Source organism: Palaemon carinicauda, chromosome 25, assembly GCF_036898095.1.
Source record: "Palaemon carinicauda isolate YSFRI2023 chromosome 25, ASM3689809v2, whole genome shotgun sequence".
NCBI classification, from domain to species: domain Eukaryota; kingdom Metazoa; phylum Arthropoda; class Malacostraca; order Decapoda; family Palaemonidae; genus Palaemon; species Palaemon carinicauda.
Genome location: NC_090749.1, coordinates 83,905,734 through 83,932,542, shown reverse-complemented (window position 1 = coordinate 83,932,542; position 26,809 = coordinate 83,905,734). Strand labels below are relative to the sequence as shown.

Here is a 26,809-nt window from a genome sequence, read left to right as displayed (position 1 = left end):
TATCCTGGATATTAAAGAAAAATATGGAAGATGGTGGAAACAACCCGCAAAGTATTTGGAAGAAGAATTAAATATAGAGAGATAAGAAGAATGAACAAGGCAGAAATAAAATCGGAAACCAGAAAGTGGGATACTGAGAAGTCGAAAGAAGAAATGGAAAGTAAAGTGAGCTTAGCCATATATAGAACGTGGAAGAAAGATATTAAAGAAGAGGAATTTTATGACCACATTTGCTTCAGTGATATTTTTTAGAGCAAGAACTAATACGTTAAAACTAAACATTGTAAATAGACATACTAGAGGGGTATGTAAACAGTAATTTTTGTGAAAATGAGGAGGAAGATTTGATACAGTTTTTGTTGTTTTGCCAGGAATATAGAGAAAAAAAGGAATGAAATAATTGAGCTACAACAACCACATGGGGAAGACCTAAAGAAAATAGTATAATCATTTTTATTTAGTGAAACAAATATAGAAAATAAAAAAAGTATTAAACATGATGTGGAGGAAAAGACAAAACAGTATGAGAAGATAAACTTTGGAGGTACCGTTGCAAAGGCTATGTCTCACCCCTGCCTTAACCAGAACCAGAACCAGAAACGAAATTTGAAAGTGTCGGTTGGAAAAACAAACGGGCCATTTAGAGACTGTGCCTCCTTTAAACTCTTTTAAATCAATTATAAAGCTATTTGACATGAATGCCAATGTTAAGTAACTTGTCTCCTGACATCCAGAAGAAAACGAAGATTAAATTGCCGTGGTAAGCTTCCCTGTTTATCGTCTTAGTTTTCGATGAGATTCGTTTGTAGGACGATGGGTACACCTGTTAAGGACGATTCACGCGACCCGTTTTCTTTCCGACAGGCAGTCCGTCGTTTAAGCGACGTCTAGCTTTCTTACGTGTATTCAAATGGCTATATTATCTAAGAAATAGATTTATCCTATGTCAAAATCCCTTTCAAATGCTACTGTTCCCACGACCCGTCAGGCTAACGGTGGCCCTCTGTCGGAGTCGGCTCTGCTTTTTTTCCAAGAAACCTTGGCCTCAGGCTTGGCGGGTTTGACGGCGTTTAGTCGTTAGTCACCCAACCAACGGGTGGAGGATAGTTCTTTCTTTTACATTTACTTTCACGGGTTTATTTCTCGCCCTTCATCAGAAACTAAAAGTCTGTTCAGGCTGGCCTTGGTGTGTGAAAAATAATTTCCTTCCAGTTAATATTTTGCGCTGTATCTTATCAGCTATATGGCTAGCATTTGTATTCAGGCTTAATAGTTTTCAGGTCACTATTATAACACTCTAGAAAGATAAGTCTTCAGGTTTTTCTTGAAAGCTGCCACATATTTGCTATTCTTGATGTCAAGTGGAAGGTCGTTGAAGAGTCTCGGTGCAGCATAACTAAACATTCTTCCTCCTATTGCATGATTCACACTAATTTCGAATAGTCTATGTGAGTCATCAGCATGTCTAACTCTTACAGTAGCGCTGGTAGCTTGAGGTTCGTGTGAACAAGGACCCGTAACGTGCCCGTTCGTTTCGTGGGCTACAAGTATAGTTAGTTTATTGTTGACTCCATGGATGAGAGATTATATGAACTTGTTTGAGATTATGAGATGTTTGACATAGCAAACAAGAAGCAAAGTTATAATTTACATAAAAAGAATAGGTAAATTTACAGTTTCATCCATTATGGGGAAACTGGAATAAAAATATATTGGTTGCATCAGAAATAGTGTAGTTCCAACGAATTTAACGTTTATTTTGACCGCAAACCATCCGATTTAGAGATTTACTAAGTTGTTCTAGAATGCAGAAAGACCCTACTTCATCCCAACAATTATGGGGGACACCAGGTGGGAACCGGGGTTTTGGGTGGGGGGGGGGCGTCAAATGATATTTGCAATAAATGAATACTTATCCTTCCACCACCCCTCCCCCTATACCCCTATCTAGTCCTACCAGGGGGGGCTCCGCCCTCTCTGCGACCCCCCCTTAAGGCCACAGTGATTTTCAGGGCACTACTGAACCTAATAAACCCACCTAACCTAGCCTAGGGGCTCAGTACCCCTACCTAGGGGCCCTGTACCCCTACCTAGGCCTACCGGGGGGGGGGGGGCTCCGCCCCCCCCTGCGACCCCCCCTTAAGGCCACAGTGAATTTTGGGACACTACCGAACCTAATACAACCACCTAACCTAGGGCCCTGTACCCCTACCTAGGCCTACCCCTGCGAGGCCACCCCCCCTTACAGCCACTACCTAACACATCCATCAAACCAAATCCAAAGTGATGGTACTGCTGCATACATCGTTATACTATCACCATTATAATATACTCTATAAATTAATGAAGCTTACCTTAAACTGTTGGTTCATCAAGATGTGTTGCTGCTTTGAGGAAAACGTGAAGCCGTTGGGAAGGTTCCTTGACATGCAGGCCAATTTTGATTTTGTAAAATTAAATTGTCTCTCTGGCACAAATCCACTAGGTTTTCAATAATCCCCGAATAACTTACAACAAATTCATTGCAAGTTAGGAAACAGTCAGGACAAGAAGATGGAATTTCAACTTCTTGTGCAACATGAGATGTGCTTGTTACTGCCTCCATTTCTAAGAACGAAATGAAATGCATGGAAAAGATGTATTGTCGCGCTGTGATTGGCCAAACATGTATGACGTCATAGTGGATAGGCGCTGTGATTGGCCAAACGTGTAAGACTTCATAGTGGACTAGTTTGTCTGTGGATTATAGTGGTTACAGGGCTCATTTAAGCAAATACAAGACACAGTCAACAATAACAACAGACTTAGAAAAAATCTGGGAGTAGCGTGAGTTTGATCGTCGATATATAAAGAACTAGGCATTTGCGACAGATAATATTTTACAGAAATACTACAAAAGACTTGCTTTACTCGGGAAATATATTATTATAATAGATTTCCCATAATGGATGAAACTGTAAATTTTCCAAAGAATATATGGAAAGTGATTGGAGAGGCATTAGATAAAACAGGTGAGTATCATAATTTTAATAGTCTTGGAATGATGCATAAAGTATAATGACGTTGCATAACTTTTTATATCAACATGGTTATCAACTAACATCTTATAGTGTCAAAATTATTGTAATTTACTCTTTCCTCGTGTGACAAGAGTTCAAATAAACAATGAAAACCGTGCTCGGGTAAACGGATAGGGAACGCTTCATCTGAATGTACAACATATCAACGTCGGTTAGCCACCGCCCATCTTGTCGGAAAGAAAACGGGTCGTTTGAATCGGCCTTAACCCTTAGTCGTAGAACCATTTATGGGTGCTTGGTCTCTCATACCCCCAGTGACGTTTTGTTAACGCTGACATGGGTAAATTAAAGGTGACTTATTACAGGTTATAACATCTCTTTGATACAGTAAAACGGGATTGAACTTTGCTTTTTCTATTCTTGAAGATACTTGTGTCCGCCGAGCTACAAATCTTCCTTGTACTGGTCTCAGGTACTCCAATCATAAAGCAATGACTTTGCTTACCATTAATTCGTAGGTTGAATGTCAACCATCGGTTGTTCTATGTGGAAGGTGGTGTATATCAAAACTTCATTAACAATGCTGAGGTTATATGCTATATTGATTTAAGCTTTGCCTAAGCACAGTAACAATACAGCTTTAATGATGAGTAGCAAGTTGGCTCAGATCAGATGCACAGTTGCGTGGGTTGGCCCTATGCTGTCAATACGATGTTAATTGATAAGAGGTAATTGGAAATCTTGAATAGATCGCCTACAATCAAACAGACTAAGGTTATCTTAATTTGTTAAAATATGAATAACTTGACGGTTGTCAACCAAGAAACTTAAAGTAATGAGGATGGTTGGGAGCTACATTATACCATAGTAGATTTGGATTTAATAGCGAGGATGATATATTGAGAAACTTCGATACCTAACCTAATCTAGGGTGTGGGGTCTCCTTGACAGAAGACTTTCATAACCCTTCTCATGGAAGCTTCTGCCTAACCTAACACAGGTTGCCATGATACTTATGTTATGCTCTGTCCTCTTCCAACCTATTTTGGCCTTGTGACAGTAATTTTCCTCTGCCCACCTCCGTTGTTTTTAGCTAAAAAGTGAAAGCAAAATTTGTGGTAGTCTCAAAAATCATTAAAATTGTTATTAAAAATGTTATTAAAATTGTTAAAATTATTATTATTGAAACCATTAATATTTTTATTATTAAAATTGTTTTGTTCCGTAACTGAAATACAAACCACGCTATATAATATGGGTAATTACTTTCGGCGTAGCTGAAATGACGAGCCATTAGAATTTTAACGAGGGTTTACTACCCCACCGCTAGTTAGCGGGGGGGGGGGGGGGGGGGGGGGTAGGGAGCTCATTTTTGCTCTCGGCTCGGGTGGCAGGCGGACGTGTCCGCTTTCACCCTTGCCTTTTTGACAGCCATTACTAATCTTTCTTTTGCTTTTCCTTTAACAGAGTGTATGTGAAGTTGGCCTCTGCTATGCGTAAGTGTCGTGGTTTACCTGACCGCCCTTGTGTCCTTATTGTAGGGGCCAGCGGTGTGATAAAGATAATTTGTTCCGTAACCGAAATACAAACCATGCTATTTACATTGGGTTTACCTTTTAGCGTAGCTGAAATGGCGAGCCATTAGAATTTAACGAGGGTGTATTACCCCTGCGCTAGTTAGCGGGGGGGGGGGGGGGGGAGTGGTAGCTAGCTACCCCTTCCCCACCCCCCACCCCCCCACACACACACAGGTGAATGCTCACTTTCACTTTTGGCTCGGACTGGGACAGACGTCTCTGTCTTGGTCCTCGCTTGGCAGCCATTGTTTGTTTTGTCTTTACTTAATCACTTACTTTTCTTTTACTCAATATATATGTAAACATGTTTTCATGTTTGTATATATATTTGAGTATAGAAATCAGTAAGTTTACTTTTCAGAGTTGTGTGTGTAGTGTACGATATCTCCGTTGAGTTCTCGGCAGTTAGGCCACCACGGCGTAATTTTATGGGTTGCGATCGAGTTTGACTTCGGTCTTTCTATCTCTCTTGAGGTCGTTCACCCTTTTACTACCTTTTACCACGCCCCTTGTAGCTTCCTTCCCATGTGGGGGGTTGCTACGCCGTACGTTTTGTCTCAATTAGTTTATGAATCTAATTGTAGTTGTTTATTTTTCAGCTTGTAGAACGATTCCTTTCGGGGTTTTCGTTCTTTCTTTAGTGTTCATTCTTTTTTAAATTACATAATTACATATTTTCGTAATTATAATTGTTATAATTCTGTTTTGGTTACAGCTCTCCTTCCGTGAGTGTAAGTGGTTGTGAGGGCACGTGCCTGTTGTGTAATTCTTGTTTCCTTTCCCTCGGGATTCCTCTTCGGAGCCTTCCCGGAGGAATGAATGTGTACTAATGATTTTTGTTTTATTTTTTTACAGTTACCGATCTAGTTCGTTTCTGTAATATGGCAATGGTGTGAGCTGTCTTGTTGAGGCCTGGGGATTCGGCTGTTGCTGCCTCCCCTTTGGATTTTCGTCAGGGGCGTGTCTCCTTCTGCTGGAAGTACTCCCGTGACGATTGACAGCTCTCCAGTTCATTTTAGAACTCTCGGGAGGCTTGCCTCCTTGGGTGGGTAACTTTCCTTCCGAGGGAAGTTTTTCCTTTCCAGGCTTTTAGTTTTTCCCCTTTTGGGGTGTTCTTCTCTTTCCTTTTTTTCGTGCGACTATGCTCTTGTTGCTAAGCGATCACACCTGCAGTTTCTCTCAAGGGGCTGGGCAACTGCAGGAGCCTCTCTTTGGAGGATTGCTCCTTTTGGTCACTGGCTGACCAGTCTCTTCTACGAAGTGTTTCTCTTTCATTCGCGAGAGAGTACACTCATAGAGACTCCTCTTCGGAGGATTTTTCTGCTGCTGTTGCTGTTGGCCTCCTTCGCCGTAAGGCTCACCTTCCGCCTCGTCGTAAGGGCCTCTCATCTCCCTATAGGGTGCTAAGAGGCGCCTTTTTGAATCTCCGTTTGCAGCCTACAACTCCTTCTTGATCTTCCACCTTGGTGCAGATGGACAGCAGTCTGACCTCGTCTTCCGACGGGCAACGGTCTTCCGACGAACATCAGTCTCCTGGCGGACAGGCAACGGTCTTCCGACGGACATCAGTCTCCTGGTGGACAGGCAACGGTCTTCCGACGGACATCTGTCTCCCGACGGTCAACGATCCCTTCGGGGCAAAGGGTGGCCTCCCACGGGGGTTATTCCCTTGCGTGTCAGGGTTCCCCTGCGCTCCCTTCTGCTGTGTTCTTTCCTGCTCCTGCTCAGTGTTAGCGCACAGGCACTCTCCTGCTCATCAGCGCTTCCTGATCGCTAGCGCTCTCCTGTTCGCCAGCGCTCTCATGATGATCATCTCTGCTGTTCCTGTTGGTTCCTGTTACGCGCCCTGTGCGCCCACGTTCGCCCTCGCGATCTAGAACTTCGGTTCAGGTCTGGGTCAAGGACTCTTCTTCTATGCACAGGCTTCCACGCGTTGCCTTCTGCTCGTCAGCGATCATCAGCTCGCCAGCGACCTTAGACGCGTCAACGTTCACCTGCTCACCAGCGATCTCCTACGCGTCAACGATCGCAATCGATCTGCCACGCGTGTTAGTTCCCCTGACCACCATCAGTAGTACAGTACTCTAGCGCTCGCCTGCTGTGGACCACGATCTCCGGTAGCTGAGTCTTGCCGTAGATCTTCATCCTGCTCGCCAGTGCTCGCCTTTTCTTCTGTCCTTCTGTGCACCAGCTTTCTTCATTTGCCAGCGCACATCTGCGCGCCCTTCTTTGCCACGCACCAATGGGTGCCAACGGTTTTCTGACCGTCTAGGATCGCCTGATTAACAGCTTGCTTCAGCGCTCACCTTCCTGATGCACCTGCGCGCCTTCTGTTAGCGCGATGCGCGCTAACCATCACTAGTCTCTCTCGCGTTGGCAATCGCCTATGCACCCGCGCGATTCTTCCTCTGCTCGCTAGCGTTTTGTTAACGCACCGTCGCTTGCCGACGCTCCGTCACTCTCCTGCGGGCTATCGCCTCGCCAGAACGCGCCATCGCTTGCCGACGCGCCATCGGTCTCCCGACCGCCTGTGCTCACCCGCGCGCCCACGTGCCTGCGCGGCCACTCACCCACATTCTTGCGCGACCGCACGCCCACGTGTCTGCACGTCTACGTTCATGCGGCTTAATTCTTGCAGTATACATTGCTCGCCTATGGGTTATCGCTCGCCGACCACCAGCTCTCGCCCTTCCTACCACGCTCGCCCTCCTTCTGCGCTCCTTCGCTCACCTTCGTTTGCGTGACCGCGCATGGGCGCTTCCACGTTCGCCCACGTGCAAATCATTGATTTACCATCGCGCGAGCTCCAGGGCGATTGCGACCACAATTCCCATTGGGGTTTTTGCAGCATGGCCAGCCTGGCGAGTTCTTCTGGAGCGTATTTCCAGAACACGGCCTCACCCCGTAAACGCAGATTATGGCACATGCAAGAATAAGAAGAATCTTCAGGGAGGTTTGAGCAACACTCTTCTTTCCAGAACCTGGGCTAGCCCTTCCCTGTCATTCCCTGGAAGGATTTTTGGCGGGGGGCTTTCCGTTCGAGATTTCTCCATCGGCCAAGGGGTGACTGCTTACCCCTTCCTCTTCTCCATCTCGTGTAAGGGGCTTACCAGGTCCTTTCCCTTCTCGGTTACGGCCCGAGGTTTGGTTCAAGGAAGCTACAGGAAGGTCATGGGTACTTTCCACCTCTCGGGCGCAGGCACCTTGGCGTTTCGTCGTTAAGTATCTAACTTGCGGGCAAGCTCGATGTTGTACCATCTGGACGCAATTACCGAGGGCTTCCTTTCGGGTGTCTCATCCGTGGATGTCGACAACCTCAGATACCCTTCCATCCTTGAGAAGAGTTTGTTTGTGCCCAAGGACAGAGACATAGACAGCGGCTGTGCGGAAGAAGTCAACTTCCGTTTTCACTCCTCCAAGGCGCTTTCTTCCAGACCCTGCAGGGCTCCAGCGCCTTTTTCTTTCAACCACGTCGGCCTAAGTTATCGGCTACGACAACTGAGACAAGGTGTCCAATTGCAGTTTCCTCCTGTCAGGAACAGATGGCACGGGAGGCTCCCCCGGGGGGGGGGGGGCATAGTCCTAGGGGGAGCGGCAGAGTTCACGAACTCTAGGATTGGCACCCCCCCCCCTTGCAGGTTTCACGCTGGGAGGATGCCTAAGGTTACTCATCCGGGTGACAGCTTCCCGATGCCCATTCCCGCACGATCTCTGTGATCAGCCAAGGATATCGCGCCTGCCGTCTCTGTCAGCGAATTCAGTGTCTCTGAACCTCTATGCCATAGGGTCGGCAAGAGTTTGCCCGTTTGGGCAGAATGATCCATACCTTAGGAGAAGGTCCTCCATAGGATCATCGATGGCTTCACCCCCGGCTTCTTCAGTCGATCCTTTCTTGTAAGGAAGTATCTGAGACGGGAGTTCCGTAGTCGACCTCTCAGCCCTGATCAAGTTTGTCGAACAAACTTCGGCCAGCGTGGAACAGCAGAATCGATCAGACTGGTAACGAGGCGACAGGACTCCTTAAACCCTGGATCGGAAGGACGGGTACTTTCAGTTTCCATTCCATCCATCTTCCAGGAAGCTCGTGGAATTCAGCCTAGACTGCAGGTATTCCTGCTTAGGATGCAGTGTGGCGATCCCGCCGTGGCATCGCAGGTTTTTTCCCCAGAGAACTCTCCCTGCTTTCCTCATGGCCGCTCAGGTGCAGGCTTCCACCTCCTTCGCTTTTTGTAGGTCTGGTCAACTCCGGTAGGCTCGGGTTCGACCTTCTTCAGCACCGGGACAAGCCTCCGAATGCTTACCATGAGTGGGGGTTCATGGTATTTTACTAGGAGCCTTCTCTTCTTCTGCCTCAACATCTGGAGTATCTGGCCATGATATTGAGTCAACGGCCTTACCACGTTGGAAACCCCGCTTCTCGTCCATCCAGCGAGGTTAAGCTACGTCGGTTCTGGTCGGTACTTGGATGGGTGACCACTTGGGGACGCCAGATTCTGTTGCCACCTCCTCCGAGCCTTCCCTTCAGTTGACTGTGGCAAGGCTGAGGAGAGTCGCAGTACCTGTTCTCAGTCAAGCAGAGCTTTCAGCCCTACCTTGGAACGTTTCCTAGTTCTCCTTTCCTCATTGACCCGTCTATAGTTCCGAACGGTCGCCTCAGGATAAGTTCCATGTGGGGCGGTCCAAGTTCCGGTGGTTTCAGGCAACGATTAACCGGACTTCCTGGCCCCTATGGGACCAGCAGAACTATTAGACCTGCAATGGGTGTTGACCTATGGAACCTCTTGATAGGAGTGGATATTCTCGTCCTTTCCCCACCTTCTTGATGCTGTTCTCGGACTCGTCAAAGAAAGGGGGGGGGGGGGGCCATGTTCCGGTCCAGGCCTATGGTCAGGACCTGAAGGATACCTCTCCATCATTCAGGCAGGCTTAGGGGCCGTAGTCTGGCCCCTCTACAGATCCTACAGCTCCTGCCGAGTCGCTCCGTGCGCGTCGACTTCATGATTCTGGCGTGTTCTAACCAGCAGGGGACGCATTTTCACACCTTCACATCTTGCAGTAGAGATACCGAGATGATTGAGATACTCTCATACCACCATCGGCTCTCTCATTCCAGGCCGAGGAATGTTCTCTCCGACTATCTGAGCAGAGCCTCGTAGAGAGAGTGTACCTGGGGGTCTTTGGCCTTGAGTAACCAACAAGTCTTGGTCTGGGGGACCTGATCGCGACAGCTTGGAACCTCAAGCTTCCGCTGTTCTTCCCCCCAGTCTCAGACCTCGAGACTCTGGCAAGATGCATTCCGGTGATGGTGGGACAACTTCGACGCCTGCGTCTTCCCTCCTTTTTGTCTGTGGAGAATGGGTCTCAACAAAACCAGGTTGTCTGTCAACCTTTTAATGGGAGAGCTCCACTGGGACTATGCGCAGAACGGTTTCTGGACCCTCTGCTTCCCCTGACGGAACTCCCGGGAGAGCTTCTCCCACGGCACAGACTACTCAAACAACCACACTGCAACATCTTTCACGAGCCGGGGCGTCGCTTCGGCTTCATGCCTGGAGACACTACGCCTCCTCCTCAAGAAGAGACAACCCGCTACATTCGCGGGATGGAGGTCGTGTCATCTGCGATAGTCATCCGCAGGGGTCTTCCAGGCGAAGTGAAGAGTCTTCGGTGGTTGGTGCTGTGGGAGATATACCTCTTCCCTTGAGGCCTCTTCACCAGCAATAACGATCCTATTGCCTTTCGGGGGAGGAAACTCCTTTCCGCTCTCGGCAATGAAGCCTGTCGCTCAGCCTTTCCCTAACCTTCAGGCTTGAAGGAATAACTTTTTCCTTCCCGCTGGATCTTTCCTCGCTCATGCGAAGCTACGAACGTCCCTGCCCTAGTCGGAGTGAGACCTCCAACTTGGAGCATGGCTTGGACTTTTTAGTCCCTTAAGAGATCTTCTCAAGACCCTTTACGACAGGCCTCTGATTGTATTCCGTCTTGGGTCTCCTGCTCACTCTGGCCGCGGCCAGTGTGTAAGCAATCTTCTTGGTCTCGTACGACTCCGCCCTCTCTATGGAAGGGGGGAGGGCAACATTCAGGTTCGCTCCTGAGTTGTTGGCTAGACTCAGAATCTTGGGGTCCCGGCCCTTCGGTCCAATTCCTTCAAGATTTCGAGTCTCCATTCTGTATCTGATGTCCCAAAACCTTCTCCTTCTTGCCAGTAAAGGAATCGAGGGGTTAGCTTTGGGAACAGCTGCAGTTTGTCCTCAGTTGCAGCCGATTTGGGAGCAAAAGGAGGACACGGGGGAGAGTCACCAGTATACCTCTTCAGCTCGGACTCAAGGACATTCATCTCGACCTGTCTCTAGACCCTCCCCCATCACGTCGCCCCACAGCACGATGTCGGATACATCACAACGTCCCTCGCCTTCGAGTAATACTACTCTGTGACGCAGGTGCTACAAGCTGGAGTCTGGAAGCGTCTAATGACCTTCGCAGCCCGCTTCCTGCAGGGCGTGACCCACAGGAGTTTCGATACGTTTTCTATCGCTCTGTGGTGGCTACACAACAGCTGGTCTAACCTCAGGCTCCTTTTTGGACAGGTAGCAGAAGGTTGAGGGCATTGTTATAAGGTTTTAGTCTGCATGAACGAAAGAAGTATGTCTGGCCCTTACTTCTTTCTTCACCATCCCCTCTACGGGGAAGCAGCATCCTGGTCTCTGCATAGCTGACCTCGAACCTCTGCAGGTAAACCATGCTTCCTTGTGTTCCGAGTATTGAGTCAATACTGTCGCGTCCCCCATACCCTGACGAGGTGGTATTGGGAACGTCCTAACCCAGAGTTCCTTCTGGAACTCCAAGTCAACTGCCTAGGACGGGTCACACTTCTTCCTTCACACACAAGCTTATGTAGGCCACACGGTTCCTTGCAGAGCAAGGAACTTGTGAGGTGCAGGGACTCCTTTTTTCTAGTGCGACTCACTCGGATTCTGAGTTCCCGGGTAAAACCAAAGCCAGTATGGCTGGGGACTTTCCACCCTACCTAAGGGGTAAGTCACCCAATGTAAATAGCGTGGTTTGTATTTCGGTTACGGAAGAAATGACAAATTCGAAGATAATTTGTATTTTTCCTAACCATACAAACCTTAGCTATTTACACATATTTTCCCGCCAGCCCTGTCCCCCAAGACAAGTCCTACCTCTAAGTGAAAGTGAGCATCCACCTGTGTGTGAGGGGGGGAGGGGTAGCTAGCTACCACTCCCCTAGCCCCCCGCTAACTAGCGCGGGGGTAATACACCCTCGTTAAATTCTAATGGCTCGCCATTTCAGCTGCGCTAAAAGGTAAATAGCTAAGGTTTGTATGGTTAGGAAAAATACAAATTATCTTCGAATTTGTCATGTTTGTGGTGAGTGTAGGGAGTGATCTACCTCCCAGTGGGAGAGGTTTTCTCGGCGCCGGCAGAAGAAGTCCAAGCGGGATTTTTTTCCTTCACAGGTTTCTTTGAAAAGAGAAAATCCCAAGGACTCTTCTTCCGTGGCCCAAACCTCCTCCGAAGCTCCCACTTGATCGGTTTCTCCCGGGAAGCCGTCGAGTGGTAGGGTAGGCCATAGTTCTGTTGACTGATCTCGGGGTGTGGGAGAGGGAGTTGCCTCCCATAGCGAGGCAGCTCCTCCTCCTCCCCTGGGGGAGGATATTAATATGCCTGTATCTAATGATGATTTGTTACAGCTTTCGGCTTCCTTGGGGCTTCAGGGTTTGCCCTCTAAGGAAGCCTTGTTTGACTTGATCAAGTTGGGAGCAGCTGTCAAAAAATCACCGACGGTAGCAGAGGTCGATCCCCTGTCTATCGTTGACGTTGTTGTGGCACAGGCTTCCGATGCGTTGTCTCAAACCTCTGCTCCTGATGTTGCTGTTGTAGCTGAAGAATTAGTTCCCCCCTCCGAACATCCTTCGAGGGAGGAGCTAAAGTCCTACAGTCTCTCCCGATGGTGATTCTCCCCCAAGGGGGAGTTCACTCACAGAGACTCCTCTTCGGAGGACTGCTGATGGTCAGCCCGCTGACCCCACGGCCCCCAGAGGGCGTATAAGGCGTAAAGCTCGCCTTCCTCTTCGCCGTAGAGGCCTTCCGTCACCTCACAAGGGTGTTAGGAGGCGCCTCTTCGGTTTATCATCACCGCAGTCCTCCGCAGAAGAACCTCGCCGTCGTTCGCCGACCCTGCCAGCTACATCCCTGGACCTCTCCGCAAATCGTTCGCGATCTCCTTTGGTGGAAGGTCGTCCTTACAAAGGGCACGTCGACCTTCCACCCACCAGACTTGCTGACCTGCCGTCACTGTTCCTGGCTGCCAATGCACTGTGGGCGCCTTTTCATCCCGTTGTAAAATGGGCAACGGTCCCTTCGGGACATAAAGGGCGTGAGCACAAATTTGTGCCTAAGTCCCTTAAGCGCCAATGATCTCCTGCGCGCCAGCACTCACATGCAGATGTTCCTGTCATAGCGCGCCAGCGCGCACATGCAGATGTTCCTGTTACTAAGCGCCAGTTGTTCCGTAACCGAAATACAAACCACGCTATTTAAATAGGGTATTACTTTCGGCGTAGCTGAAATGACGAGCCATTAGAATTTTAACGAGGGTTTACTGCCCCCTCGCTAGTTAGCGAGGGGGTAGGGGAGGGGTAGCTAGCTACCCCTCCCCCCTCACATACCGATGAACTAGTTCACTTTGCTTTTGGCTCGGGTGATGGGCAGACGTGTCTGTTCTGACCCTTGCCTATTGACAGCCTTAATCTTTTTTTCTTTTTCTTTCAGTTTTGTGTGTTTGGAAGTTGGCCTCTCTCCTTATCATGCGGAAGTGGCCTGGATTACCAGACCGCCCTTGTGGGACTTATGTCGGCGGTCGAGATGGACCCTCACACCTTGTGTCCGTTCTGCAGAGGTCTACGGTGTGATAAGGATAAAGTGTGCAGGGAGTGGTCTACCTCCCAGTGGGAGAGGTTTCCCCGGCGGCGGAAGATGAAGTCCAAGCGGGATATTTCTCTTCTTCCGTAGCCCGAGCCTCCTCCGAAGCTCCTGCTCGATCGGTCTCTCCCGAGAGGCCGTCGAGTAGTAGCACAGGCCGTTCTTTTGTTGACCGACCTCGGGGTTCGGGAGAGGGCGTTGCCTCCCATAGCAAGGCAGCTCCCCCTCCTACTCCGGGGGAGGATATTTCAAATGTTAATGATGATTTGTTGCAGCTTTGGGCTTCCTTGGGGCTTAAGGGCTCGCCCTCCAAGGAAGCCCTGTTTGACATAATCCGATTGGGGGCTGCTGTCAAACAGTTGCCGACGTTGTTGTGGCAGGGGCCTCCGATGAGTTAGGTCAATCCCCTGCCGTGGTTCCTGACGCAGCTGGAGACTTGGTTTCTCCCTCTGAACATCCTTCGGGGGAGAAGCTAGGTCGAACGGTCTCTCCTGCAAGTGTTTCTTTCCCTTGGGGGAGTGCACTAACAGAGACTCCTCTTCGGAGGACCAACGATGGCCTGCCTGCTACTCCAAGGAGACGTATCTGTTGTAAGGCTCGTCCACCTCTTCGCCGTAGGGGCCTTCCTTCTCCTCACAAGGGAGTTAGGAGGCACCTCTTTGGTTCTTCATCGCCATCCCCCGTAGAGGATCCTCCTCTTCAGGCTTCAACCATTGCTGCTGCCGCGTCCCTTGATCTTTCTGCTGACCGTTCGCCTTCTCCTGCCAGACCTTCGGACCTGCCTTCTCCTTTTCTGGCTGCGGACGCGCTGTGGGCGCCATCTCATCTCGTTATCCAATGGTCACCGGTCCCTTCGGGGCAAAAGGGGCTTGCTCACAATGTGAGTAAGTCCCTTAAGTGCTAGGTTTCCTCTGCGCGCCAACGTTCTCCTGTGTGCAATTGCGCGCAAGCGCTCGCCTGCTGCTTCGTCGGAGACAACGCCCCAGAAACCTTCTGCAGAGACTGCTCGCCAGCGCTGTCCTGTTCGCAAGCGAAGTTCACCTCGCCAGCGCACATCTGCGCGCCCACGATCACCTACTCACCAGGGATCGTCTCCTGCTCGCCAGCGACCTTCACCTGCTCGCCAGCGACCTTCACCTGCTCGCCAGCGATCTTCTCCTGCTCGCCAGCGATCTTTTCCTGCTCGCCAGCGCTCACCTGCACGCCCACGATCTCCGGATCTGGGCGCAGGAGGGAAGACCCCCGACCATCAGCGTTCACCTACGCGCCACCAAACCTCGCCTGCGTGCCATCGATCCCCTACGCGCCATCGCGCACAGACTCCTGCGCCTGCTGACCGCCCTCCTGCGCGCCCACGCGCCAGGGGTATTTCTCCTGCGCGTGCGCGCTCTCCTAGGTCTTGCCGAGATCCTATGCGTCAACGTGCCCGCGAACAGTCTCCTCGCATTCTTGCGCCTCCTGTTCTTCCAGACCGCGCCACTGCGCGCCATCGGTCTCCTGAGCCCCCGCGCGCTTTATCGCCTACGCGCCATCACTCATCAATGCGCCAGCGCACCCACTCGCCCATCTTGAGGTCTCCTGTACGCCCATGCACGGACACCTCAGATCGCAGTCGTTCGCCTGCGCGCCATCGCTCGCCAGCACGCCAACGCTCACCCGCGCGCCCACGCCATCCTCTCCGCGTGCGCGATTCGAACGGGATCCTATCGCGCGATCCTCAACGCGAGCTACCGTGCGAGCCACACCATGGGCACCCACAGGAACCAGCAGGAATGAGAGCGGCCAGACCCTGCAAGTCCAGCAGTAGTGTCCACTCCTAAGGATTGCCCGATCCCCTTCCCTTCTGAGGGTGTCTCTGACACTGCCACTGTCAGTAAGCAGCCTTGGTTTGGGTCCCTCTTCAGAGCTGTCGTACAGGCTCTTTAACCTGCCTTCGCTGAGATGGGACTCAAATCAATGGCGGCTCCGACCCCATTGAAGAAGAAGAGAGGATTGGAACCCATGGTGACTTCTCCAAGGGTCAAGCTGGCTCCTAGGACATCTTTGAGGAAGGCTCCTTCTCCCACCAGATGTTTTCTTCCTCTCCTGCGGACGAGAAGTTCCCGTCCTCAGGGGAGGCTACTGAGGTGAGGCGTTCTCCTATCGCACCAATGGGAGAAACCCCACCCCGAGCCGGAGAATCGTCCCGGGTGGATACAGAGAAGAGCCCTCAGACGTCGTTGCTGGAGTCCTGTATTCCTCCCAGGAGGGAGTCGAAGGATTCCAAGACGATCCCCAAGTCATCCTCAAGGATTCGACCGGAACCGTCAAGACCCGCGGAGAACGTCCACGTGTCCCCCCAAGAAGAGTCTTTGGGGACGGGAGACTTCGCTGCCACTTCTCCAGGAGGAGAGCCACAGGAGTCTGAGCATGCCTTCTGGCAGGTTCTGACCCTGATGAGGCACCTCAATAGGATTCCCGATCCGGAGATGCCTCCCCGTGAGGGTAAGGACATGATCCTGGATCGAGTCTTTGGCATTCAGAAACCCTCTAAGGCCAGTGCGGCTCTGCCCTGGTCTCAAGGGGTGAAGAGTGCCAGGGATAAGGTCGAGGGCCAGCTCTCCGAGCTCGCCTCCTCCAGCCGTTCCACGGCTGGCAACAAATTCCTCCCTCCTTCACGAATCCAGCAGAGGAGGTACTTCGAGATCACGGGGGAGTCTGTGTTAGCTCTTCCAGTTCACCACTCTTTGGAGGAGCTCACCAAGGGAGTCCCTCTTGAGAGACTCTCGAGCCAGCAAGTGTCTTTCTCGGCTACAGAAATCTTAAGCCAAGAGAAGGTCGCAAAGTTCGCCATGCAGGCCACTTCGTGGCTAGACCTCTGGCTGGGATCTCATGGCATCCTGTCCAAGGAGGGCACCAGGAAGGCCTTGGAAACCTTCCTCCTCTCTGGCACACGCACCATTGAGTTTATGGCCCACCAAGTTTTGAACTTGTGGGCCAATACAATCCTGAAACGACGTGATGCGGTGGTAGAGAGGTTCCACTTGAAGGTCTCGGCAGTCGAGGTATACAGGCTTAGACATTCATCCCTTTTAGGGAAGAATTTGTTTGAGCCTAAGGATGTGGAACGGGCAGCCGAGAGGTGGAGGAAGACCAACCAGGACTCCAAGCCCTATAGACCTCCGGCACCTCAACAACCTCGCCCGTCCAAGACAACGAAACCGGCAGCGGCAGCGAAGGCAACGGTGTCCAAGCAGCAGCCCTTTCCTGTCAAAGACAAGAAAGGCAGCAATAAGTCCTCCAGGGGAGGTAAAAATCCTAGAGGGAGCGGCTGAGGCCGCAAACGCTAGGATTGTCAGTCCCCCTGCATGTCCACCAGTGGGGGGATGACTACAAAGTTGCGTGAACAGGTGGCAGCAACTCGGGGCCGATTCCTGGACGATCTCCGTGATCAGTCAAGGATATCGCGTCCCGTTCATAATATCTCTACCTCCCCTGACAGCGAATCCAGTGTCGTTGAGCTCCTTTGCCATGGGATCGGCAAGGGGCTAAGCCCTACGGGCAGAAGTCCAGACCATGTTACAGAAGGGCGCTCTCCAGGAGGTCGTCGACGGCTCCCCAGGCTTCTTCAGTCAACTCTTTCTTGTAAAGAAGGCGTCTGGAGGCTGGAGACCAGTCATCGACCTCTCAGCTCTGAACAGGTCTGTCAAACAAACCCCGTTCGGCATGGAGACAACGGACACGGTCAGACTTGCAGTGAGACCACAAGACTTCATGTGTACACTGGATCTGAAGGACGCGTACTTCCAGATCCCAGTCCGTCTGTCTTCAAGGAAGTACTTAAGATTCAGCCTAGACAACAAGATCTACCAGTTCAAGGTGCTGTGCTTCGGTCTCTCCACAGCTCTTCAGGTTTTCACCAGAGTGTTCACACTAATTTCTTTCTGGGCACACAGGATCGGCATCCGTCTCCTCCGTTATCTAGACGACTGGCTGATCCTGGCAGACTCGGAGTCGACCCTTCTTCGACACCAAGACAAGCTTCTGGGACTTTGCCAAGATCTGGGGATCTTGGTAAATCTCGAGAAGTCTTCTCTGCTTCCAACTCAGCGACTGGTATATCTAGGCATGATATTGGACTCCAATCTCCACAAAGCCTTCCCATCAGGGTCGCAGATCCTTTCCTCAGATGAAAACTCCCAGTCCAATCGTAGTTACGTCTCCTCGGTCACCTTTCCTCTAGCCCATCTGGTTCCAAATGGTCGCCTCAGGATGAGATCCCTGCAATGGCGACTCAAGTCCCAGTGGAATCAAGGTCACGACATCCTGGTCCCAATGGGTCCTGCGGAACGGACGGACCTCCAGTGGTGGTTGATAGAGGAAAACCTACGAAAGGGAGTGGATCTTCTTGTCCTCCCCCCGTATTTGATGTTGTTTTCGGACTCCTCAAAAAAACGGGTGGGGGGCCCACGTTCTGAACCACAGGACCTCAGGCCTGTGGTAAGAATCAGAAAAGTGCCTCCACATAAATCTGCTAGAGATGAAGGCCGTATATCTGGCACTTCAACAGTTCCAACAGTACCTGGCGGGTCACTCCGTGGTGGTGATGAGCGACAACACACGGTAGTGGCTTACATCAAGAAGCAGGGAGGTACCTTTTCACTACAGCTATCCCATCTTGCAGTAGAGATACTGAGATGGACTGAAGTCCACTCGATTCAACTATCTGCTCGCTTCATTCCAGGCAAGAGGAATGTGCTCGCCGACAGTCTGAGCAGAGCAACTCAGATAGTGAGTACCGAGTGGTTTTTGGATCGTCTAGTAGCCAACAAAGTCCTGACTTTGTGGGGTTCCCCGGCGGTGGATCTGTTCGCGACAGCCTTGAATTTCAAGCTTCCGCTGTACTGCTCCCCAGTGCCGCACCCCAAGGCACTCTTGCAAGATGCCTTCCAACAACGGTGGGACAACATAGACGTCTATGCCTTTCCCTCGTTCTGTCTGATGAGAAGAGTACTCAACAAGACCAGAATATCGGTCAACCTTTCAATGACTCTAATAGCTCCTCTATGGCATCATGCAGAATGGTTTCCGGACCTTTAGCAGCTCCTGACGAAACTTCCGAGAGAACTCCCTCCTCGACACGAGCTACTCGGACAACCACACTCCAACATCTTCCACGAAGCCGTAGCGTCGCTACGACTTCACGCCTGGAGACTATCCAGCACCTCCTCACTGAGAGAGGCTTTTCGCAACAAGGATGTCTCGACACCTGGGAAAGTCATCCGCATGGGTCTACCAGGCGAAGTGGAGAGTCTTTTGTGGTTGGTGTTGTGGAAGGGGTATCTCTCCTCTCGATGCCACTCTTCCAGCAATAGCGGAGTTTCTCGTTTACTTGCGGGAAGAAATGCGCCTTTCAGTCTCGGCAGTGAAAGGCTTTCGCTCAGCCTTAAGTCTTGCCTTCAGGCTCAAAGGAATGGACATTTCCTCCTCGCTGGAACTTTCTTTACTCATACGAAGTTATGAACTTACCTGCCCTCAGTCGGAAGTGAGACATTCTCCATGGAACGTGGTTTGAGTTCTCAGGTCTTTCAAGAGACCTCCCTTTGAACCTCTACGCCAGGCTTCTGATCGCCACCTGACTTGGAAGACGGTGTTCCTGCTTGCTCTGGCTTTGGCGAGTTTGTAGCCAAGTCTCAGAATTTGTAGCCAGGAATCCAGGTGCCGGACCCTCGGTTCGACTCCTTCCGGATCTCGAGTCTCCGTTCTGTAACAGATGACCCAGACCATCTCCTACTGTGCCCAGTAAGGAGTCTGAGGCTCTCTCTTAAAAGAACAGCTGCAGTTCGTCCTCGAGTGCAAGCATTGTTTGTGAGCACAGTAAGGACGAAGAGGAAGGTCACTAAGAATACCATCTCTGCATGGATTCGCAGGGTCATCTACCATTCTTTGAATCCAGACCCTCCTCCGTCACGTCACCCCAGAGCACACGACGTCAGGGGCATCGCCATGTCCCTGGCATTCAAGAGAAACTTCTCAGTGACGCAGGTTCTACAAGCAGGGGTGTGGAAGCGTCAAACGACCTTCACAGCCCACTACCTGCAAGACGTGACCCATAGGAGGTTAGATACATTCTCTATCGGCCCTGTGGTGGCTGCACAACAGCTGGTCTAAACCTCAGGCTCCTTAATGGACAAGTAGCAGAAGGTTGAGGGCATTGTTACCCGGTTTTAGTCTGCATGAATGAAAAGGTATGCCTGGCCCTTATTCTTTTCTTCATCCTCCCCTCTCTTGGGGAAAGCAGCATCCTGGGTTCTCTGCACAGCTGACCTCAAACCACTGCAGGTAAACCATGCTTTCTTGTGTTCCTAGTATTAAGATAATACTGTCGCGTCCCCCATACCCTGACGAGGTGGTATTGGGAACGTCCTAACCTAGAATTCCATCTTAAGGACTCCAGGTTAACTTACTAGGACGAGTCACACTTCATTCCTTCACACACAAGCTTACGTAGGCCGCGATCCTTTCAGAGCAAGGTACTTGCGAGGTGAAGGGGCTCCTTATCTTGAGTTCTACATACTCAGATACTGAGTCCCCTGGCAAAAAGCCAAAGCCAGTACGGCTGGGACTTACCACCCTACCTAAGGGTTAAGTCACCCTATTTTAATAGCGTGGTTTGTATTTCGGTTACGGAACAAATGACAAATTCGTAGATAATTTGTATTTTTCCTAAATATACAAACCTTAGTTATTTATTCAAACTTGCCCGCCAGCCGTGTCCCCCGGGATAAGTCCTACCTCTAAGCAAAGTGAACTAGTTCACTAGTTATGAGGGGGGAGGGGGTAGTAAACCCTCGTTAAAATTCTAATGGCTCGTCATTTCAGCTACGCCGAAAGTAATACCCTATTTAAATAGCTAGGGTTTGTATGGTTAGGAAAAATACAATTGTTCCGCAACCGAAATACAAACCACGCTATTTACATAGGGTATTACTTTCGGCATAGCTGAAATGACGAGCCATTAGAATTTTAACGAGGGTTAACTACCCCCGCGTTAGTTAGCGGGGGTAGGGGAAGGGGTAGCTAGCTTCCCCTCCCCCCCCCACACACACAGGTGAGTTGACTCACTCCTCTTTTGGCTCGGACAATGAGTAGACGTGTCTTTCTTGTCCTCGCAATTTTGACAGCCTTGATTTGTTTCTTTTTCTTTTACAGTGTGTTTGGAAGTTGGCCTCATCCTTATTTACAATGCGCAAGTGTCCTGGACTTCCCGATCGCCCTGGTGGGACCTTCATGTCCGCAGAGGACACTGATCCTCACACCCTTTGCCCGCAGTGTCGAGGTCAACGGTGTGAAAAGGACTTAACTTGTAGTGCGTGTAGGGAGTGGTCTGCCTCCCAGTGGGAGAAGTTCGGCCGGCGGCGTAAGATGTCCAAGAGAGACCTTTCTCCTTCAAGGGCAACCTTGAAGAAGGAAGGCGGTAATGCCTGAGGTTATTCCTTCAGACATTGTCGACACTGTTTTGGCGGAGGCTTCCGACGGGTCTCGTCAAACCTCTGCTGCTGCTGTTGCTGACGCTGCTGAAGGCTCTCCTTCCCCCTCCAAACATCCTTCGAGGGGAAAGATGAGTCCCACGGTCTCTCCTGCGAGTGTGTCTCCCCCTCGGGGGAGCGCAATGACAGAGACTCCTCTTCGGAGGACGGATGACCCTGACGCCCTTCCTCGAGGTCGACTTCGCCGCAAGGCTCGTCGCCCTCTTCGCAGCAGGGGCCTTCCTTCTCCTTATAAGGGAGTTAGGAGGCGCCTTTTTGGGTCGTCCTCACCACCTTCCCCTGCGGAGGAGCCTATTCGTCGGGAGCAGACCATCACAGCTCCGTCTTTGGACCTCTCCGGGGATCATTCGCTATCGCCCTCCTCTGCTAGACCTTCTAGACCTTCAGACCTGCCTTCACCCTTCTTGGCTGACGACGCGCTGTGGTCGCCTTCACACCCCGTCATCCGACGGTCATCGGTCCCTTCGGGGCAAAGGGACTCTTCTCACTGTGTGGGAAAGTCCCTTGCGCGTCAGGGTTCCCCTGTACGTGCAACTGCGCGTTCGCGTGCAGTAGCGCCCACGCGCCCTGCTGAATCTTCGGATTCAACGCGCCAGCGTTCTCCTGCTCGTCAGCGCCTTCCTCATCGTCAACACCTTCCTCATCGTCAACGTTCACCTGTTCGCCAGCGGTCTCCTACGCGTCATCACTCTCCTGCTCGTCAGCGCTCTCCTGCTCGCCAGCGCTCTCCTGCTATCCTGCAGCGCAGTGAGGTTCCTGCTGAGCACCCGACGCGCCATCAGTCTCCTGCTTGTCAACGTGCACCTGCGCGCCCCGTTCCTGATATGCGCCCTGCGCGCCAACGCTCACCATCGCGCCTTAGTCCAAAGGACCTGGGCACAGGCAAGGAGCTTCCTCCTTCGCCTCTCCATCGCGCACGCCCCCTTGCGCCCCCTTCCAGAGATCTTGCGCGCCCGCGCGCCCAAATCTCACCGACGCATCAACGTTCTCCTGTGCGCCCGCGCGATCCTCTACCTACGTGCAAACGTTCGCCAACGCGCTCTTCTTACGGATCGCCACAGGTCTCCTACGCGCCCACGCGTAAAATCTCCAGTGCGCCGTTGGTCGCCTTTGCACGTCGCGCCAACGCGCCCTCAATCGCCTACGCTCCAACACTCGCCGACGCGCCAGCACTCACCAGGTCGCCATCGCTCGCCAACTCGCCAGCGTTCGCCAACGCGCTATCGTTCTCCGACGAGCCGTCCCTCACCTGTACGGCGCCAGCAATCTCCCTTGGCCCAGTGCGCGGTTTCTCCTGCGCGCCAACGCGCCGTTTCACCTACGCGCCAACGCGCCGTCTCGCCAACGCGCCCACTCACCCGTTTGCCCGCTTGCCTGCGCGCGTACACTTACACGCGATCGCGTATCCACGCGTCAGCTATCGCCCGCGCGCGACCTCCCAAACGCTTCGCGCGAACAGCGCGACAGGTTTGTTCGCCGCGATACGCAACGCGCTTTACCAGCCAGGGCGCCGACATCCAGATCGCCGTCGGGATTGCCACCGCGCAAGCGGAGAGCTCAGATTCAGGATCAGGAAGAAGAGTACCGAGAGGTCCTCGCATCGTTCTTCATTTCAGGCAGGCCCAGTTGTGTCCACTCCGAAGGGTCAGAAGATCCCCTTCCCTCCCGCGGGGATAACTGACACTGTGTCAGTTACTTGTCAGTCGTGGTTTCAATACATAATAAAAGCGGTGGTGCAGGCAGTTAAGCCTGGCCTCGCTGATTTAGGTTTGAAACCTACGACTGAATCATCCCCGAGGAAGAGAAGGAGAGGAGTGGACTTCGTGGAGACTTCTCCCAGGGTGAAGTTGACTCCTAAGAGGCCCAGGAAAGCACCTTCCCCATCGCCTTCACTTTCTCCCTCTCCTGTGGACAAGATTTTCCCGTCCTCGGGAGAACCCGTCGAGGAAGGAAACTCTCCCACGGCACCATGAGGAGAAACTCCTCCTCGAAGGGGAGAATCGTCTGGATGGAAGGTACTTTCCAAACTTATTTGTTGGAGTCCTGTATCCCTCCTAGGAGGGAGCCTAAGGACCTTTTTGGGTCGTCCTCACCACCTTCCCCTGCGGAGGAGCCTATTCGTCGGGAGCAGACCATCACAGCTCCGTCTTTGGACCTCTCGGGGATCATTTGCTATGGCCCTCCTCTGCTAGACCTTCTAGACCTTCAGACCTGCCTTCACCCTTCTTGGCTGACGACGCGCTGTGGTCGCCTTCACACCCCGTCATCCGACGGTCATCGGTCCCTTCGGGGCAAAGGGACTCTTCTCACTGTGTGGGAAAGTCCCTTGCGCGTCAGGGTTCCCCTGTACGTGCAACTGCGCATTCGCGTGCAGTAGCGCCCACGCGCCCTGCTGAATCTTCGGATTCAACGCGCCAGCGTTCTCCTGCTCGTCAGCGCCTTCCTCATCATCAACACCTTCCTCATCGTCAACGTTCACCTGTTCGCCAGCGATCTCCTACGCGTCATCACTCTCCTGCTCGCCAGCGCTCTCCTGCTATCCTGCAGCGCAGTGAGGTTCCTGCTGAGCACCCGACGCGCCATCAGTCTCCTGCTTGTCAACGTGCACCTGCGCGCCCCGTTCCTGAAAAGCGCCCAGTTCCTGATATGCGCCCTGCGCGCCAACGCTTGCCATCGCGCCTTAGTCCAAAGGACCTGGGCACAGGCAAGGAGCTTGCTCCTTCGCCTCTCCATCGCGCACGCCCCCTTGCGCGCCCTTCCACCGTTCGCCCGCTTGCCTGCGCGCGTACACCTACACGCGATCGCGTATCCACGCGTCAGCTATCGCCCGCGCGCGACCTCCCAAATGCTTCGCGCGAACAGCGCGACAGGTTTGCTCGCCGCGATACGCAACGCGCTTTACCAGCCAGGGCGCCGACATCCAGATCGCCGTCGGGATTGCCACCGCGCAAGCGGAGAGCTCAGATTCAGGATCAGGAAGAAGAGTACCGAGAGGTCCTCGCATCGTTCTTCATTTCAGGCAGGCCCAGTTGTGTCCACTCCGAAGGGTCAGAAGATCCCCTTCCCTCCCGCGGGGATAACTGACACTGTGTCAGTTACTCGTCAGTCGTGGTTTCAATTCATAATGAAAGCGGTGGTGCAGGCAGTTAAGCCTGGCCTCGCTGATTTAGGTTTGAAACCTACGACTGAATCATCCCCGAGGAAGAGAAGGAGAGGAGTGGACTTCGTGGAGACTTCTCCCAGGGTGAAGTTGACTCCTAAGAGGCCCAGGAAAGCACCTTCCCCATCGCCTTCACTTTCTCCCTCTCCCGTGGACGAGATTTTCCCGTCCTCGGGAGAACCCGTCGAGGAAGGAAACTCTCCCACGGCATCATGAGGAGAAACTCCTCCTCGAAGGGGAGAATCGTCTGGATGGAAGGTACTTTCCAAACTTCTTTGTTGGAGTCCTGTATCCCTCCTAGGAGGGAGCCTAAGGACTCCAAGACGATTCCCAAATCGTCTTCCAGGCTACGTCAGGAATCAACTAGACCCAGGGAGAACGACCATGTATCTCCCCAAGAAGAGCCATTGGGGACAGGAGACTTAGCTGCCAGTGCGCAAGGAGGAGAGCAGCATGAGTCCGAGCATGCCTTTTGGCAGGTTCTAACCCTGATGAGGCCCCTCAACAGGTTCGAGGACCCAGAGACTGCCCCTCGTGAAGGAAAGTATACGGTGCTAGACCGAGTCTACGGCACCCAGAAACCCTAAAGGGCCAGTGCAGCTTTGCCTTGGTCTCAAGGGGTTAAGGGAGCCAGAGACTAAGTTGAAGCCCAGCTCGCAGACCTCGCCTCCTCCAGCCGTTCTACTGCCGGGTACAAACTCCTCCCACCTCCTCAATTACATCAGAGGAGGTACTTTGACATCATGGGGGAATCCAGTTTGGCTTTTCCGCTCCACCACTCGGTGGAAGAGCTCACCAGGGGGACTTCTCTTGAGAAGATCTCCTCCCGGCAGGTGACATTTTCGGCGTTGGAGGTCCTGAGCCAAGAGAAAGTCGCGAAGTGTGCCATGCAGGCCACTTCGTGGCTGGATGTTTGGCTAGGGTCTCTGGGCATCCTATTGCTCTCCGAAGACTTGTCTAAGGAGAGCAATAGGAAGGCCCTGGAGATCTTCCTCCTCTCGGGAACTCGTTCGATCGAGTTTCTGGCCCATCAGGTTACCAACCTATGGGCCAACTCGATCCTGAAACGTCGGGACGCAGTTTCTGAGAGGTTTCACCCAAAGATCCCCGCCGTAGATGTCTGCAGGCTCAGACACTCTTCCATCCTTGGGAGGGATCTGTTTGAGCCCAAGGATATAGAACGCACAGCTGAGAGGTGGAGGAAATCTAACCTGGATTCCCTCCTCCAAAGGGCCGTCATCTCGACCCTACAAGCCTCCAGCTTTTCAACCACAGCAACAGCCTCGCAAGTCATCGAAGCAGGCTCCGGCAGCTAAGGCCAAGGTGTCTAAGCCGAAGCCCTTTCCCGTCAAGGACAGGAAGGGCGGAAAGTCCTCCCGGGGAGGGAAAAATCCTAGAGGGAGCGGCAGAGGCCGCAAACGCTAGGATTGGCAATCCCCCTGCGTGTCCACCTGTGGGGAGATGCCTTCAAAGTTGCATGCACAGGTGGCAGCACCTTGGGGCCGATTCCTGGACGATCTCCGTGATCGCCCAAGGATATCGTGTTCCATTCATGACATCTCTACCTCCCCTGACAATGAGTCCAGTGGCATTGAACTCCTATGTGTTGGGATCAGCAAAGGGGTTAGCCCTTCGGGCAGAAGTCGAGACCATGTTGAAGAACGACGCTCGCCAGGAGGTAGTCGACGGGTCCCCAGGCTTCTTCAGTCGACTCTTTCTTGTAAAGAAGGCGTCTGGAGGCTGGAGACCAGTCATCGACCTCTCAGCTCTGAACAGGTTTGTCAAGCAAACCCTGTTCAGCATGGAGACAGTGGACATGGTCAGACTTGCAGTGAGACCGCAAGACTTCATGTGTACACTGGACCTGAAGGACGCGTACTTCCAGATCCCAGTCCATCCGTCTTCCAGGAAGTACTTGAGATTCTGCCTAGACAACAAGGTGTACCAGTTCAAGGTGCTGTGTTTCGGTCTCTCCACAGCACCGCAGGTATTCACCAGAGTGTTCACCCTGATATCGCCGTGGGCACACAGGATCAGCATCCGTCTCCTCCGTTATCTGGACGACTGGCTGATCCTAGCAGACTCGGAGTCAGCCCTTCTTCGACACCGAGACAAACTTCTGGGACTTTGCCAAGATCTAGGGATCATGGTAAATCTCGAGAAGTCTTCTCTGCTGCCCACTCAAAGACTGGTATATCTAGGAATGATCATAGACACCAATCTCCACAAAGCCTTCCCATCAGACGACAGGATAGCAAGGCTGAGGAGGGTCGTGAGTCCTTTACTAAGACGTAAAGAGCTTCCAGCCCAGTTGTGGTTAAGTCTCCTCGGTCACCTCTCATCCCTGGCCCGTCTAGTTCCCAATGGTCGCCTCAGAATGAGATCCCTCCAATGGCGACTCAAGTCCCGGTGGAATCAAGGTCACAATTCCCCGGACATCTTGATCCCTATGGGTCCTGCGGAACAGACGGACCTTCAGTGGTGGGTGGCAGACGAGAACCTACGAAGGGGAGTGGATCTTCTCGTCCTCCCCCCAGATTTGATGTTGTTTTCGGACGCCTCAAAGAAAGGATGGGG

At 52.1% G+C, this 26,809-nt stretch overlaps 1 protein-coding gene across 1 annotated transcript in view; it reads left to right on the top strand.

Annotated features, from left to right (window-relative positions):
- The first annotated feature begins 587 nt into the window (after nucleotides 1-587).
- Nucleotides 588-26,809, top strand: part of LOC137618676 (gastrula zinc finger protein XlCGF57.1-like) — a 416,476-nt gene continuing 390,254 nt past the window's right edge. Inside the window, exon 1 of the mRNA XM_068348820.1 lies at nucleotides 588-760. The gene's annotated coding sequence lies outside the window, so the exon portion shown is untranslated. The remainder of the gene's footprint in view (nucleotides 761-26,809) is intronic.